Source organism: Peromyscus californicus, unplaced genomic scaffold, assembly GCF_007827085.1.
Source record: "Peromyscus californicus insignis strain IS unplaced genomic scaffold, ASM782708v3 Scaffold_5__1_contigs__length_169319896, whole genome shotgun sequence".
NCBI classification, from domain to species: domain Eukaryota; kingdom Metazoa; phylum Chordata; class Mammalia; order Rodentia; family Cricetidae; genus Peromyscus; species Peromyscus californicus.
The window spans coordinates 78,657,301-78,674,645 of NW_026294573.1; the positions used below are offsets into that span (position 1 = coordinate 78,657,301).

The following is a 17,345-nucleotide window of genomic DNA, read 5'->3' on the forward strand; positions in this document are numbered from 1 at the left end:
TGTTTGGAGAGGTGGTGTAGCCTTGCTGGAGTAACTATGTTATTGAGAGCAGGCTTTTGAAAGTTCATAGCCTCATTCAATATCTAGTTTTCTCTCTTTGCTTCATGCTTGTGGTTAAAGATGTGATCTTTCAACTTCCTGCTGCTATACTGATTTCTTGCTGCTATGCCTCCCTGCTATGATGGATTCATAGTCCTCTGCATCATAAGCCCAAATCACCTTTTTGTTCCACAAGTTGCTTTTGGTCATGGCATTTCATCACAACAACAAAAAAGTAACAAAAAGACTTTGCTACAGGAGAGTAAGTTCTTGCTGTGAAGAATCTGACCATGCTGTTTCATGGAGGAATGTGAAAGACCTAGGGATTTTGAACTAGGAAGACCTAGGGATTTTGAACTAGAAAAATGGTTGAATGTTATAAATGGTTCTAACCTGTGGATCATAAACCCTTTGGGGGAGTCACATATCAGATATCTTGCATATCTGATATTTACATTCTGATTCATAGCAGTAGCAAAATTATAGCTATGAAGTAGCAATTAAATAATTTTATGGTTCAGGGTCACCACAACAGGAGGAACTGCATTAAAGGGTCAGAGCATTAGAAAGGTTGAGAACCACTGCTATAAGCAGAGATTAAAGGACCATGCTAGGAGGAACCTAAAAGATAGTAGTTCTCAGAGCAATGCCAGCTATGGAGTCCTCCTTCAAGATGTTTCTTGAGGTGGCACAGAGGGGAAACATATCAGCAACTGGGCTAGATGCCTTTCTTTTGATATTTTGGCAAAGAATGTGACTGCCTTCTTCCTATGTCCTAAGAACTTGGTTGAGGTTAAATTAAAAGGTAATAAACTACAGCATGGTTATTACTGATAAACCATATGCAGATTTACAATGAAAAAGAGCCAGTAGGGCAGAAAGAAATACAAGATGTACAATTCAGAGAGCAAGAGATCACTTGGAAGCTTAAAGCTGTAGCTAAGGCATGTGTTGAAAGAGAAGTGTAATTGTTAAGATTAGCAACATTAAGGGAAGGTTTGCTCTGCATTAGAACAAAAAAAGAGGGAAAAACCTACCCGGCTAAGCCACTAACTTGTGAACAGAGACCTTAAGGGATTTTCTACTCATGGAAATCAATTGCCTCAACATACAGAAGCTGCTGCTGAGGTGGTTGAAGGGAGCCAGGGTTCATTCTGAGCTGGCAGTTAAATTTGGCAGTATCATCCACATGGTACTTGGTTTGGAGGCATGAACGATGCAAGAATGGGAGGGAGGTCATGGATTCTGTCTCTAAAATTTAAGAGAATCCCAGAGTCTAGGGAACAAAAAGCATGGGAGACCCTGACAGAGGAAGGCTGAGAAAGGCTAATTTATGAAGCCATAAAAGTGAAGTCTGGGTTGAAATGGGAACCCCCAAGATATCAGAGATGCTGGAGCCATGAATCATTGTTGTGAAGAAGTTTCCTCTGAAGTGGAAAACTCAAAATAGCTTCAAGAAGTCCCTAAAATTTAATAAAATATATTAGGCTCCTGTTCCCAATTGTAAACAATAAAGACTGTTCAAAGTCACTCTCAGACATGCAAAGATGTAAAGAACATGCTCAAACAAGCCAAGCTGTAAGGAAGACTTGGAGACCAGAGCAGCTGTCTGGAGGAAGCACAGATCAACTGAGTCACATGGAAAGGACACTCTCCAACCTGTTGTGCTTCCTGCAGGCTGTGTAGTGTGCTCCAGGCTTGCAGTTTTTGCAAGCTGCCACCCATGCTGGGGTGAAATTTAATGATGCAGCTTTCTTTGATTCACTTCTGCTCCTCTTAGTAATCCCTCACCCATATTTCTATAAGTAACTGCAATGAAACTCATTGGTTCACCAAGCTGAACTTTTGTGAAATCTGTCCTTTGGTCTGTTGTAGGTTCCCTATCTGGGGAGAGTAGGTGTGTGTGTTACATCTCCCCAGGGAATGTTTTGTCACACAATAGATATCTGTCAAAGAGGGAGATATACAGTTAGTGGAGTTATCCCAAGACAGAGATGAAGTTGAAGGAAGCAACGTTGAAAGGGCAGAGTTGTATTGAGTCCTTTGTTACCAGACATGGCTCTACCAGATTTTGATTTGTCTTTTGGAGTTCTGGACTTGTTTTGGGTCAGTATTTCCCTACCATTCACCAATTCCTTCATTTTTTCAATGGGAATATATGTTCTGTATGTTCCATACAATGTTGGAAGCATGTAATATTTGCCCTTGATTTTGTAAAGAGCTACAACTAAAAAATTGCCTTGTCTCTCAAATGAGAGTTTGACCTTGGATTTTAAAACAATGCTAAGACTGTGAAAGAGTATGGGATTTTGAAACTGTACTAAATATATTTTTGGAATATATAGTTGTGAGCCTGTGGGGGCTAGGGAGTGGAATGTGGTGCTTTGAATTAGAAATGTCTTCACTGGGTAGTTTAACAGTTGGTGCACTGTTTGGGGAAGGGGTGCAACCTTGCTGGGGGAAGTATACCACTGGGGGGCGGGACCCTAGAGTCTGCAGTCTCACTCTACTTCTTGCAGCCGTGGTTAAAAAAAAAAGATAAAATCTCTCAACTTCCTGCTCCCATATCTATGCCTACCACTTGCTGCTATGCCTCCCTCCCTGAAGGACTTTTATTCCTTTAGCACCATAAGCCAAAATGAACTCTTCCTTTCATAAATTATTTTTGGCCAAGGTATTTTATCACATCAGGAGCATAACCAATACAGTAGGTAGTAGATAATCTAAAAACTGAAGTCTTTTTGTCCCTCAAATTATATGAATAATAAGAATTATTTTATGAGACTGATACTATACTTGATCTTAGCCAAAAGGCTAAGAAGCGATCTCCATGAGTAAAGGAATAGAGGGGAGGGGATGGGGGGGGATAGAGGGGAGGGGATGGGGGATCAGAACCTGAGGGAATGGGATGGTCCAACTGAAAGAGGGGTGGAGTGGGAGAGCAATGAAAGAGATATCTTGATAGAGGGAGACATTATGGAGTAAGGGAGAAACCTGGTGCTAGGGAAATTCACAGGAATCCACAAGGATGACCCCAGATTAGACCACTAGCAATAATGGTGAGGGTCCCTGAACTGGCCTATCTTGGTATTCCAATTGATGAATACCTTAACTGTCATCACAGAGCTTTCATCCAGTAACTGATGGAAGCAGATGCAGAGATCTACAATCAAGCATCAGGCCAAGCTCCAGGAGTCCAGTTTAAGAGAAGAAAGAGCGATTATATGAACAAGATCATGATGGGGGAAATCCACAGAGACAACTAAACCAATCTCATAGGAACTCACAAACTTTAGACCGATAGCTGTGGAACCTGCATGGGACCAAACTAGACCCTCTACATACAAGAGACAGTTGTGTAGCTGGGTCTGTTTGAGGGACCCTTGGCAGTGGGATTAGGATCTATCTCTGGTGCATGAGCTGGCTTTCTGGATCCCATTACCTATGGTGGGACATCTTGCACACCTTTGAGGAAGAGGGGATGGGCTTGGTCCTACCTCAACTGAATGTACCAGGCTTTACTGTTCCCCCATGGGAGAACTTAGCCTTTTGAAGGAGGGAATAAAGGATGGGTTAGTGGGGAATAGAAAAGGGGGGGCAGGAGGAGGGATGAGAGAGGGATCTGTGGTTAATATGTAAAATGAATAAGAAATTTTTTAATTAAGAAATTATTTTATAAAATAGGGACATTTTAAAATATTTTTAAACATGAAGATTTAGTTCAAGGAAAGTATGAGGTATTGAGTAAGGAAACAGAATGGGGAGATAGTCATAACAAAACACAATTATGACTGTCATACTCATTTATAGCTTCATTAAAAGTAAGATCAACATTATTCATATAATTTGGAAAAATATACCAAGGAAAATTCTAAATATCTCAAATATTTTAAAATATTTTTATAAAGGACAGAAATATATTATAAAAATGTTTTCAGGAGGATTGTGAGTATTCAGTTGTAAATGTATTTAAAAATAAGCATCATCCAGACTTTCTGACTTTCACATTGACATGCTCTCAGAAAGAGCTGGCCCAACTTTGAAGTAATAAATATGAATACAGGTGTTTATATTTCTAAGTTTTTACAAGGAGATGGTTAAATGTGTCTTTCCACTGAAGCTGAAAGGATTCTTTCCACTGAAGCTGAAAAGAATCTTTGCTATGTGTTTTCCAATAGATAAAAATCTACTGGTTTTGACTCTTATCCATTCAGTTTTTTTGTTTCCTGGAAGATCATTGTGGGAAGAATCTATAATCAATTCTGAATCCATAGTTATCACTTTTTTTTTTTGGTTTTTTTTTTTTTGAGACAGGGTTTCTCTGTGTAGCTTTGTGCCTTTCCTAGAACTCGCTTTGTAGACCAGGCTGGCCTCGAACTTACAGAGATCCGGCTGCCTCTGCCTCCCGAGTGCTGGGATTAAAGGCGTGCGCCACCACCGCCCGGCCATAGTTATCACTTTTAAGACTTTAAAATATAATAGTGAATAATCTCTCCCTTTATCAGGGATATTCCATAAAGTCATTTGCTTATTTTTTATAAAATGTCTAATAATTATTTAATTAGGAGACAATTAATGGCTTCTGTATTAGTCTGGGTTCTCGAGAGGAAGAAAACTTTTAGGACAAATACATATTTCTAATGAGAGCTATTGAAATGGCTGACAAGACACAGGCTGGGTAGCTCAATGATGGCTACCATGCATGCCAGAAAGGCTGAAATTGCTTCTTATTATGCAAGGCTGGATGCCTCAACAATCCCAGTATGAAGGCAAAGGCCTAGAGGATTCCAGGAGAGCTTCTGATCTTCCATTGTAAGGGCTACAGAGTCAGGCCACAATATCAATGAATGGCAGCAGTAGGGGCAACCTTAGGTTAGAAGCACTTACATAGGAGTGAAGATGTGTAGACAAAAGCCATCCTGCCTTTTCTAAACCACTTTGTATCTGGGCCACATCCAGAAAGTGTTGTCCATTCTGGGGAAGGTTTTTTTTTTTTTTCTTCAATTAGCTATTCCAGGAAATACCCCCACCAACCTGTCCTGAACCATGTCTTTTAGTTGACCCCAGGTTTAATCAAGTTGACATCTAAGATTAATTATCACATTTTCCAAAAGAGACAGATATTAGATTTAGAAGAACCAATGGCTGAAAGGAATGTTGACTAAGTAAGCCAAAGCTTTGGTCATTTTTGGGCAGTTGTTGGTTGGTTTGTTTTTCTTGTTGTTGTTTGTTTTCTTTTGGTGTCATTTGTTCATTTCATTAAAAATTCAAAGGACTGAAGATCATAGGCAAAATGAAAATTGTGTATAATGAGACAAATTATACAAATAGTCCTCAATATTTGTTCACTGAAACAGGTTCCATGATTAATACATGCTTTAGTTGGAATGCCCCAACTAGGAGTATTTCTAATAGATTTTTTCCAACTTCTAACAAGAGAATAGTCTAACTAATAGGAAGATATACAAACTTAGCATTAAAGTATTTTTATCTTTGTCATTTATATAGTCATTTTGGAGACATATGGATAAAATCTAATCATCAGATTTCAAATGCCAAAGGATAAATAAAATAAAATCCTTGTTCTTGATGCTACTTTTCTATAAATATTACTAAGAATAAAACAACCTTATTGTAATAAACAAAGCCCCACTCTAATTTTAAATCAGCACTTTGAATTAATTTATCCCTCTGAATTTTTAATAACATTTAATTATGGCCAGTTAGAAATACCTCTGCTTTTTTCAGACTTAAGTTTTCAGAAATCTTTTATGGCATACTTTAGTCTTCTAAGATTGTCCTTACATTTTTATTTTGGAAAAGCCCTTTGCTTTAAACAAATACTTATTTAACCATATGGAATTCTTTCTCATCCAAAAGCATGTCCTTTTAATTTTAGCATTCTCTACTAAAAATATGTCCCATATTATAACTTTTTATATTTTATGTTTCATAGTTCCTCTGCCTCATTGTCCTTACAGAAATTTTGAAATAAAAATTGATTGGCTTAACAAAATAAAATAACTTTACATTCTAATCAAAACCTGTGAGCTGTGTCTGAAGCATGGGTAAAACATCTCAACAGTATTGGAGATATTTGTTTTTTCTTACCAAGAAATTTAAACTAACAGACTTGTTAAGATTTGGGTCTATTGTAATAGGTACTCTGAAATTTCCATTGCTAAAAAATCATTGTCTTCTCTTTTAGGCCTACAAGACAGTCAAAGTTAGAATAATTGTCTGGCATCTCTGGCTTCATTCTGGTTTTGTCTCCTTTCTTTTGAATCATCTGCTTATTTGATCAAACTCTAAAACCTCTTATTATGGTGGTCTTGCCTTCATTTAATTTGTGTATGTGGTATTAGACAAGAATATGAAATCATAGATACAGGGTGACAGGCCAACAGACACAATGACACAAAAACAGTGATATAAATGTCTTAGTTAGGGTTTCTATTGGTGCAATACGTTCTGCCTGGGGTTTACAGAAGAGAGCAGAGAGAGGATTCTAGAGAAGGCAGAAGAGGTGAGGCTGAGGACAGAGGAACTTGCAGCTCAAGACAAGTTGTGCTTCTAAGAATTCTTCTTCAGTTTTTCATATCACTTCAAATCTTCTCTGATTATTTTCTGTTCTTTAGCATTTCTCTGATTTTGAATTGGTTTTTAAATCTCTAAATTTTTCTTAATTAGTCATTTCATCAATTCTTTTGATATATGTTATTGAATTCTAATGAAAGTGAGTTTTCCATTTATGATCTACTACCTAGGATTTTTAATTTTGCAAGGAGACCAAACAACCAGCCAAACAACCAACCAACCAAACAAACAAATAAACAAGAAGCTGGTAATAACAAACAACTATTTAAAAAATACTTTCAAATTCTACTATCATAAATATCAAACAAAAAAAATGTGGAGCACCAAATGGTTGTTTTTCAACAAGTACTTTCTTGTTGCTTGAATTTCTTTTTCCCATTTTAATGTCTTCTTACCCCTGAAAATTGCAACCATTACATTTCAGCTGCCTGGATTTGTGTTTGGATCAGATTTATGTGTCTAAAGAGTAGTTCACTTGGGTTTTTCTGCTGTATTTCAGAATTGATCCTGCATGTATTATTGGAATGTGAGGGTATTCCAGACATTGGGTGATCACCCCTTGATTAGTTAGTGTTCTATTGCTGTGAAGAGACACAATGACCATGGCAACTCTTATAAAAGAAAGCATTTAATTGAGGCTTGCTTACACTTTCAGAGGTTTAGTCCATTATTGTCATGTTGGGGAGCATGTACAGGAAGACGTGATGCTAGAGAAGTTGAAAGTTCTACATTTAGACCTGCAGGCAGCAAGGAGAGATAGATACTGGGACTGGTTTGGGCTTTTCAAACCTCATAAGCCCATCCCTAATGATACACTTCCTCTAACAAGGTTATACCCACCCCAACAAGGCCGCACCACCTAATCCTGATGACTAAACATTCAAATATATTAGCCTATGGGGGCCATTCTAATACAAACCACCACATCCCTTTGTATGTCTTCTTGTCTGAGTCAACAGGGATGTTTAAATGGCCTTGGACATCTGTATGTGGTTGTTGCCTGACCTGAGATGTTCCTTCTAACCCTCTACTCCACTCTTGCTAGAGGGAACACATGTCTCCTTCTGGTGGCATCTTTATGACTGTGCTCCTAGAACTGCTAAACTAAAAGGAACAAAATTACAATAAGGAAAGGTTACAGAAAAATGCAAAATTAGATATTGGGGTATTAACAAGATGAAAATCTGAATTCTAGTCAATAAACAAATGCTCTAAATAGAATTATCTCAAACAAAAATAAGTTCTCTGAAATGTAATAAGAAGGTATCCTACAACCAGCTCAAAACAAACCAATTGAACAAATCAAAGAGAGCTCATCAACACCCACCTCAGAATCAACATGGATGACTGAGCAAAAATGGCCTGTGTTGGTACCTGTACAGCACTAATCCAGTAACTTCCTCTATGAAAGTGGATCATTTTTGAGGCCCCCTGCAAAGCACAACTCTCACCTTAAAAGGAAAAAGACCTAACTGATTCTGAGCCAAATATGAATGACCATGAACCAGCAAAACAGATTAATGTTGTCCCCCAAACATATTTGAAGTAGAAAGTGGTTGGTGTAGTCTACTGCTCTGTAACGTTAAAATATTCTAAAGGTTTTGCCTGATAGCTGTAAGAATGCTAAGTCGGAAACAAAGATGGAACAATGAATTTCTATTAAATGGCCTAAAGCAGAGGTTTTCAACCTGTGGGTCATGACCCCCACAGGATCATATATCAGATATCCTGCATATTAGATATTTGTGTTACAATGCATAACAGTAGCAAAATTATAGTTATAAAGTAGCAATGGAATAATTTTAGGGTTGGGGTTTACCACAACATGAGGAACTGTCTTAAAGGGTCACACCATTAAGAAGGTTGAGAACCACTGGCCTAAAGGCAGCCTAAGATAATTTGGCTTTGGATCTGCAACATTCCAATCCTCCTCACATAGTAAATTCTAATTAACTAGCCCTGTTATTAATAAACACAGGTTTATTATTTTACTTTCTACTGGTATGATATACACCATGACCAAAAGCAACTTGGGACAGAAGGTTTAGTCTTACATGTCTTGATTATAGTCCATCATGAAGGGAAGTCAGGGCAAGAATTCAAACAGGCGAGACCTGGAGGCTGGGACTAAAGCAGAGATTGTGAAGAAATGATGCCAATATGTTCCTGAGCCTCAGCTTTCCTTTTTGTGTGACCGGAACCACTTGTCTGAGATGGGCCCACTCATTGTAGGCTGTCCTCACTCACATCAATTATTAAAGAAGAAATGACCCACAGACTTTCCTAAAGGCCAGTGGTTGAGGTTTCTTCTTCCCTGATGGTTCTAGCTATGTTAACTTGAGAAAAAGATAAGCAGCACAATAGTCTTGTCCTTTTTCTGGGAACAACAGTTCTTACCTCCTTTCACAAAACGTTAGACTGAATTTTTCAACAAATGTCTTACTATAAAATAAGCTAGAAGTCTATTCCTAGCTAAAGTGTTAGTTACAAAACTACAAAATAGGGATGGGCAGAGAAACAGTGATTAAGAGTTTCTTACTCAGCTTACTAGTTGTAGACTTTACCACTCTTGCATTCTTTCTCCTCAAGGACTGACTGATGCATTTACTGCAGTAAGAAGTACAGTGGGCTGCAAAGAGAAGAGTAGGGGCTGCAAATACAGTTAATTTTAAACTTGGAAATATGAGTAAATGCAAACTCATTTTGACTATGTCCCCAAATGCCTTCCAGTGGCACAGTGAAGGAAGAGGCTATTTGACTCAGATAAGGCCATGCAAAAGTCTTCTGACTTAAACTTCTTAATTAAATTAAGATTTTGCTAAGAAACATTTTTAAGAATTATGTCCAACCATAAAAAGACCAGAAGCAGAATGAGGTCTGCTCCATGTCTGATGGCTCTCAATTTTCAGTTCATATGTTGGCTACCCTCCTCACTCAGGCTCTAACTAGAGGAGTAGCTTTCACAGTTCATTCTCATTTGTAAGCCACCCTATTTCCAAGCAAAAGGAAGTGGTGTCCTTTTTACTATCTATAAATACATAAAAGCCAGGGAGAGATTTTTGTTAAGTTTCATTTGAATGAAAAGATGTAGTCTAGCTTTGGAAGAGCAACAATGCCCCCCAAATGGAATTTCTCTAAAATAACACCAATTTGTCTTCACAAATCAGAATTGTTACAATAGATAATCTCAATCCCCTAAACCATTTAAATATCTTTAGTTTTATCTTTAAAATATTTTTTCTTTTTTGTTTTTTTTTTGAGACAGGGTTTCTCTGTGTAGTTTTGGTGTCTATCCTGGATCTCGCTCTGTAGACCAGGCTGGCCTTGAACTCACAGTGATCCACCTGGCACACGCCTTTAATCCCAGCACTTGGGAGGCAGAGCCATAAATATTTTTACATAAGAGCTCATAATCAGGGAGCCCAAATTTGGCCTTCAGTATTTCTAATGCAACATCTTTCACTTTCCATTCCTATATCTGATATAATATTCTGAAACCACCCATTTCTTCCTACATTTGCTGTATTTTCATCTTTTAATATGGGAGGTTTAAATGAGTATACAAAACTAGGTGACAACTGGTGTTTTGTCTTCTCTGTGCTATTTGCTTTTGTTTTTTGTGTATTGTGTTGAATGAAATGTATGTGAGGTATGGTTCTCAGCAGTATCTATCTTTAATTCTCAGAATGTCCATGGACTTTTACAGGCATCCTGGTATTGGTTGACATATAGATTCTTTTATAATTTGGTGGGGAAGACACGGAGAATAGTTGGTGGCCAGCAAGCTTTTGGGCATAGGACGCAAAAAAACTAAAGAGACTTTTTGGAAAACAATCATATAATCCAAAGTAAACTGTAATAAGCCATGATGGATTCAGTTCTAAAGAAAAAGGGTTCTTCTACTCAAAACTGAGAGTTATGGTGTCCTGTGGCATCTGGATTTCTGCCTCTTGGGAAATCCCTTTACTGTTTGTCTTCACTAGTACATTCCATTGACATAGACACAGATGAAATCATCTGGCTCTCTTAATAACTCTTCAGCAGCTGCCGAGAAACCATGCAACATTGGGAGAACATCTTGTCTCTGTGAAACCTGTGCTAACTAAGGGAGAGGCCTCAGAACCTCCCAGATGTGTTCATTGCCTTCAGATGGCAAAGTGCATGTGTATTGTACAACCATCTCCCAGCAACCTCATCAGGCCTTGCAAGAAAACCTCGTGCTCAGAATTTGGCTTCTCATGTCAGTTTCACCACAGGGAAGAATATATTAAACAACATTCCAGCTGTTACATTCATCCCTGATGAATTGGAATTATAGGCCTTTGTTCAGAGAAATTCATTCAGAGAAATGAGTTTCAACTTGGAATGTTCAGAGAATCCAATTTCAGAGACTTTAACTTGAAGAACCGTTGATGATTCAGGTTGCCATATCCGGGGCCTCATGGCAGCTGCCATCTCATTACTACTGAGGGGTGCTCATTTCCCACCCCCATGCCTCAAATCTGTATGTTTACCTTAGACTCTCCTGGAGTTCTACTGTCCTGTTTTTCTAGTGCTGAGATTGCTGTTTTTAACTTTACTTTCTTCGATTTTGTTGGCATTTCCTAAAGTAATATTTATGGATAAGTTAAAAGGATTATGACTGATGTTGATAACTAAAGAAAGCTTACTTAGCTATCTAAAACAAGATTCATTTAACCTATCCACCATGCACTTAAGCCCCACAGTTGAGCTGTTTTACATGGCAGATTTGTGTTGCATTTGACCCCAAAGTGCTAGGGGTTGCCCATTTAACTTAAAGTTTGATCCTTGAAGTTACTTTCAATGTACTGAATGTTTATATCTTTAGCAAATACATCTGCTAAAATCCCATTTTCTAAGGAGGTGGTGTTAGAAGGTAGACTTTGGGGAGACAATGAGGTCACGAGGATTAATCCCTTATGGTGGGATTAATGCTCATCTGAAGAGAAACAGGAACAAGCTCTCTCCATTTATTTTTTTCATATGAGGGTGCAGAACAAGGGTGACATATGTAAATCAGAGGAAATCTTTACCCAGATACTGGATCTTTATCTTCCAAGGACTTCCCATTCCCTGGACTGTGGTAAATAAATGTGTATTGTTTAGTAAACCCAACATTGTAAGAATTCCTTCCCAGAGGAGATGTAGATAACATCTAACCCCTCCTTATAAGGCCCTAATGACAGAGCACAGAACAATTCCACCAGAGTTAATCTTGGTGAACAGATGATTTTACTGGATTTACTTACAGTGCATGCATGAGGAATTATGTGTAGAAGAATGGGTGACCCTGAAACTGCTATACTGGAACATCTTCATATATCATGGACAATTACTATCTCATGGCCACACAGATGGAGCTCCCCTTTCAGTTAACCATTCTCAGACTGTGTACCCTAGCATACTCCAGCATTTCCCAACATCAAGAGGTGTACCAGGGAGTAGTCAGAATATCAGCTGAAGTCCAATCATCCTTCCCACCTCTGTTTTCTAGGAGTGAATATTTATAGTCAACAAACCTTGAGGGATCTCTTGCAAGTAGTCAGAGCTGTTCAGATTATGATAGTGGCTCTTATGCTTAGAAGACAGGGCTCTACAGCGTCAGTTTAAGTTATTCTGGATTTGTAGTTGCTGTTTGTTTATTGAGCCAGGGTATTGCTATGTAGTCTTGAATTTGTTGCAGTACCTCTCTAGGGGTATTGAAGTAGAGGTGTGAACCACCATACTTGGCTCAGTTCGTGGCAAGTTGTATGTCTTCCTGGACTAATCAAGACAGGCCCTCTTTCAGAAATCTCGGGGTTCCCAATTCCCACACTCTAGAATGGAATCATCATACAATAGCCTGACAGAAAACACCAGTCCTCACATATCCTATATTTTGTCCAGCCTCACTTGTCATTATTAGCTATGTCTTATTTCCACTGAAAATATCCCTGTATTTATTTAATTTTTTTGGTCAGATAAAGCTCTTCTAACATCCTAACCATATTCATGCTCTCTCCACATGCAGTTGTCTGGAGACACTTCTGACCCATACAAGTGGCTAATTATTCCCACATTTGCTTGACATCAGTCTTTCCCAGGTCGGTAATAATGCTTTATTCAGGATTAACTGAGTTTTTATTACCAATTTTCTTTTAAAAAAAATTCCAAAAAAACTTTAGGACTCACAAAAATCTGGATCTACTCCAGGACACAAAAACCAGGAACAGGATTCAGCTGCAGTCCCACAAAGTAGTCAAAGATATTGAATGTGTAGCCTTGCAGGCCCACTAAGCTAAGTCCAGGAACTTGGCTTGGGCGTGCTGAGTGTGACATAAATTCTACTTCATGTATATTTTTGCAATTGTTAATCACAGTTTTACACTTGGACATAATGCATGTTGAGCACTCTTAGAACTCCATCTCCCTCCTAGCCTGTCCACTTGCCATCTTCTCTACTTAGATGGCAAGGACATCATTCCTGTCCTCTTTAATCCATGCAAATGTTGGTCCCCTTCTAATGTTTTAAACTTTTTGAACGTGTTTGTAATTCTAAACAAAAAATCTGTTTTGTGAGTTTTATCTAAGTGATTCTAAGTGTATGTTACTATTGGATTGGTGATTTGGGGAGAAGGCATATTTTCTGGGTTTATTTTGCTTGTGCATCTGCTTTCCTTCCTTCCTTCCTTCCTTCCTTCCTTCCTTCCTTCCTTCCTTCCTTCCTTCCTTCCTTTCCCTCCCTCCCTCCCTCCCTCGCTCCCTCCCTCCCTCCCCCCCCCCTCCCTCCCTCCCTTCCTTCCTTCCTTTCTTCCTTCCTTCCTTTCTTCTTTTATAAGATCTGGATATCTGGATGCTGGTTTTTTAGTTTTGTTTGTTTGTTGTTGTCAGTTTGGGTCTAGGTTTTTAGCCCACCAGGGCAGAATTCTAAAGTGGGATTGTGGGCTGGGTGGCCTGGGAGAGCCTCAGGAGGGTAGAGCCAAGGCTGAAGAGACTAGGGCCTGAGCAACAGAGTAGGGTGGCTATAACATGCAGGACAAGAGATGGAGCTGGCTAGGCTGGCGTGAGGTGGGATTCACTTACCAGGACTGGGTGGATTATGTATGGTCAAAATGATATGCAGGATCAGAGGTGGAGAGGGTACTGGGTCTGAGCACCTGGAACTCATAGAGCAACTGTGGTGTACCATACTGCAGAATCAAGGGTAGAGAGGGTGACCTGTCAGGCATGACTTATCAAGGTCAGGGTCAGAGGAATCACCCGGGGTAGCTGTGGAGTATGAGACAGTAGACAGAATTGAAGAAGGCCAGGATGGCAGAGGGCAGGGGGGTGTCACTCACAAAGCCTAAGGCTAGAGAGATAGCACAGAGCAACTGTGGGACATAGGACTGGAGATGACACCGGTCTTAGATTTTTTAAACATGTATTTTTTCTGTTTTAAATTTGAATTCCTTAAAAGCAAGTGCTATGTTTATTTTCTAGTTTGAAGTACTGATCACCAGGGTATAATTGGAGAGCCCCAGTAAAGACTTGCAAACAAAAAAACCTTGTATTACAGTATGATGAACCCTGAAAAACAGCTACATCATGTTTGTGAGCCATGCTGAAGCTGCCCAGTAGAACTACAACAAAGACCGTGAGGTTATTACATATGTGCCCACACAGCACATCACAGTTTGTATTACTTCAAATGTCCCACATGTCCTGTGTGGCCAGCAGCTACAGTGGCTAGTGACAGTTTAGAGAGCAAGCTTTCAAAAACAGTGGCACAAGGCTGGAGACATGGCCCAGTGGTTAGGTGCACTGGCTGCTCATCCAGAGGACCTCTCTTCCACTTTGCAGTTTTGACCATTTTCTGAGTTTGTTATCTTGCATGAGGAAGGGAAGAAAAGTCAGGCTGTCATTAGGAGTACTTTCCATTATTGCCTTGCTTTTGCTACAGGCTCCTACTTCCAGCTACAGTAAAACAGACACAGTTATTTTATGTATACGTTTGTTTTCTTGGAGACACTTATTTTTCTGGGCCAGAACTTGGTGCATATCAACTTTTTTTTTTTTTATGTAGGGGTTGAGGATAAGGACTCAGGCAGCAAACAGACTCTGAGATCAGAAGGATAAGTTTGGTTGGAACTCAGCCATTGAGAAAGGAAGATAGATGAGTACTAAATATTTGATTAACTACAGAAAATGGCAGAGGAATGAGAGGTGTTGCTGGAGGTATTTTTCCAAAATTGGCACCTTTTAAAGGAGTTTGGGGTCAACAGGAGCAGAATTTAATGGTACTGATCAGATGACGAGGCAGCCAGCTTGTCTCACGTCGACAAGTGCTGGCATTAACAGGTGACAGTCCAAAATGGGTTTCTGAGTCATGTGTTCCTCCAATGTCTTTAAAACAGAAGGGTCTCCTGAAGTGACTTTCTGGAGTTTCCACTGTTTTAGCAGGTCAAGAAGGTGGTGGAGGAAAGCACTGAATGACGGCATAAAGAAGGCCCATCATGCCACCTTCCCCTTTGACTGAAAACAAAACACAACAAAACAAAAAACTCTTTTCTACTTTCTTGGTGGCACAGAACTATGGACTGAGAGGAACAAAGGAGCTGGGCACAACCCAGGCAACCAGGTTTGCACTTCTTGCCCCAGGGGCTCTGACACGTCCTTCTCTCATCTTCCTTTCTTTCCCCTGCCCTCCTGTTACGCTGTGACGAGAAGCAAAATCAACCCTGTGTCTCGGTGTGTGGGTTCTGGAGCGTTCACTCTGCTAGACTGTTTATTTTATGTCTCAAGCTTGGCACTGAGGAGAGATTGAAAAGCACCAGCCCCAGGAGCTCTTGATCTGCTCCTCATGAATGCTGCATTCATCACTTAGACGTAATATATTTATAATCAGGGCCAAGGCAACATGACCTTGTTTAATTCTAAATAGATCACAGGCAGCCAGACATGAGAGCTGCTGGCTTTAAATCAGATGCAAGATGTGTTAGCCATCAAGGACTTGGTTATAATTCTGTTGATCTCTTTCACTTTGATAGGTTTCTTTCTTTGCTACTTTTAAAGGAGAAAATGGAAAAGATGTTAGATGAAGTGGATGTGGTAGGGGCTTCTCCTCCTAGCCAGACTTCAGGGAAATCAGAAGCTGTTCCTGTGAGCATTCCATTGGAAGGACGGGTGTAGTGGGGGAGTGTGAGGATGATAGCATGCCTTAGGTTTGGATCTTCCAACACAAGTTAATTAATTTCCAAGAAACATTAATCATGAAAATTAAAACAAGAACCCTAAAAACAAACAAAACAACAGTCAGTTATTTACTGCCTTCCTGTGCAGTGGTGTTTAAGAAAGCCCACCAGGGATGCTTAAGGACAACTTTTTCCTTTCCAGGTCTTTGTCTGGGGTCAGCCCTGTATATAAATATTCTTTTAGGATGACAACTCCAATCCCCTCAGGCTCTTCTACTCATTCTTCCTTTCTTCTGCTTTAAACATTTCTACTACATAAAGCTGCAGTCCTTTTCTATAACTTGAATTGTCCTTAAAAGTCAGAAAGGTAGGGTCAAGTGAGTCCTGATGATTTAATTTTGCTGGTTGTGCAGTGGGGAGCTGTGTGAGCACTGATGCTTTAAGGCACCTGGTTATTCATGCCTACAGCTGGATGCTCTCTCTCCCACTCTATCCACATTCCCACCCACCTATCTACTCACTGTTTCCCCTGTTACAAAGTATTCTATCTTGGAGATGAAACCAGTCAGGGCTAAACTAATTAACTAACCAGCAGTGATCTACAGCTTCAGTACCTTGCATTCCTGAAGATTTATCCCATTTCAAATTCATTGTCATTTTCCTCCAGGGAAATAAAGATTGCTGCCTATTAAAGATGGGGACAGAAAAAGGCACCTTCACTGGAGACAGCCTGTACAAGAAAATAATACTGTAATCATTCCCTCCAATCAGCTGAAAAGGATTAAATCTTCTGCTTCTAAAGTAATGTTCCGATTGAGCCTTGGGGAAGAATAATTCATGATTAGGGAGAAGGCTGGCCTAGCAAATGTGAACATTATGTCCATTACTTAAACACACTTCCTGGGCTGACTGCTAATGTACCCAAGGGACTCACAGCCCCAGCAACTGATGGGCGCAATGAAACGGGCAGACAAGGACAAGAAGCATTATCATCTGCATTCAGCAGCGCTACACAGACTTTACCACTGCTAAATCACTGCCTTTGGTAAATAGCCCAGATAACTCATTTTAATAGAAGAATTCTTCTCTTCTTTATGTGTATTAAACAACAGACTCTTCTGAGTGGTGGCAGTGTATTGATTCCTGGGAAAGGCCGCGTGAATACCAATTCTGTAATTTATGCTGTTTTGTGGCTCTGGCTCTTTTTGTTATGCATAGTGTATTAAACATTCAATAGCTCAATTTAATCTTTGCAGCCAAATTGCACAGCACATCTTGCCAGATAGTGGTTGTTTCATATACACAGCCCATCTGCTTCCTGTTCTATAATTCATTCAGTAGGCAAAGTTTCTGGCAGCCTCAGGATATATATATATATATATATATATATATATATATATATATATATATATATATATATATATATATCCTTAGGGTACTAGAAGTGCTTGGCACTCAATTAGTTTTTTGAGTTTCTAGTGCTGTGTGTGTATGAGCAAGGGCATGTTGTTTCCACTTTTATGTGAATTAGAGATG

At 39.4% G+C, this 17,345-nt stretch overlaps 1 long non-coding RNA gene and 1 pseudogene across 1 annotated transcript in view; both read right to left on the reverse strand.

The window, feature by feature from the left end:
* The window catches only part of LOC128097633 (uncharacterized), a 109,777-nt gene that overhangs the window by 66,249 nt on the left and 26,183 nt on the right, over positions 1-17,345 (reverse strand). The gene's annotated exons all lie outside the window — the stretch shown is intronic.
* Positions 2,746-2,865, reverse strand: LOC128098126 (uncharacterized; annotated as a pseudogene).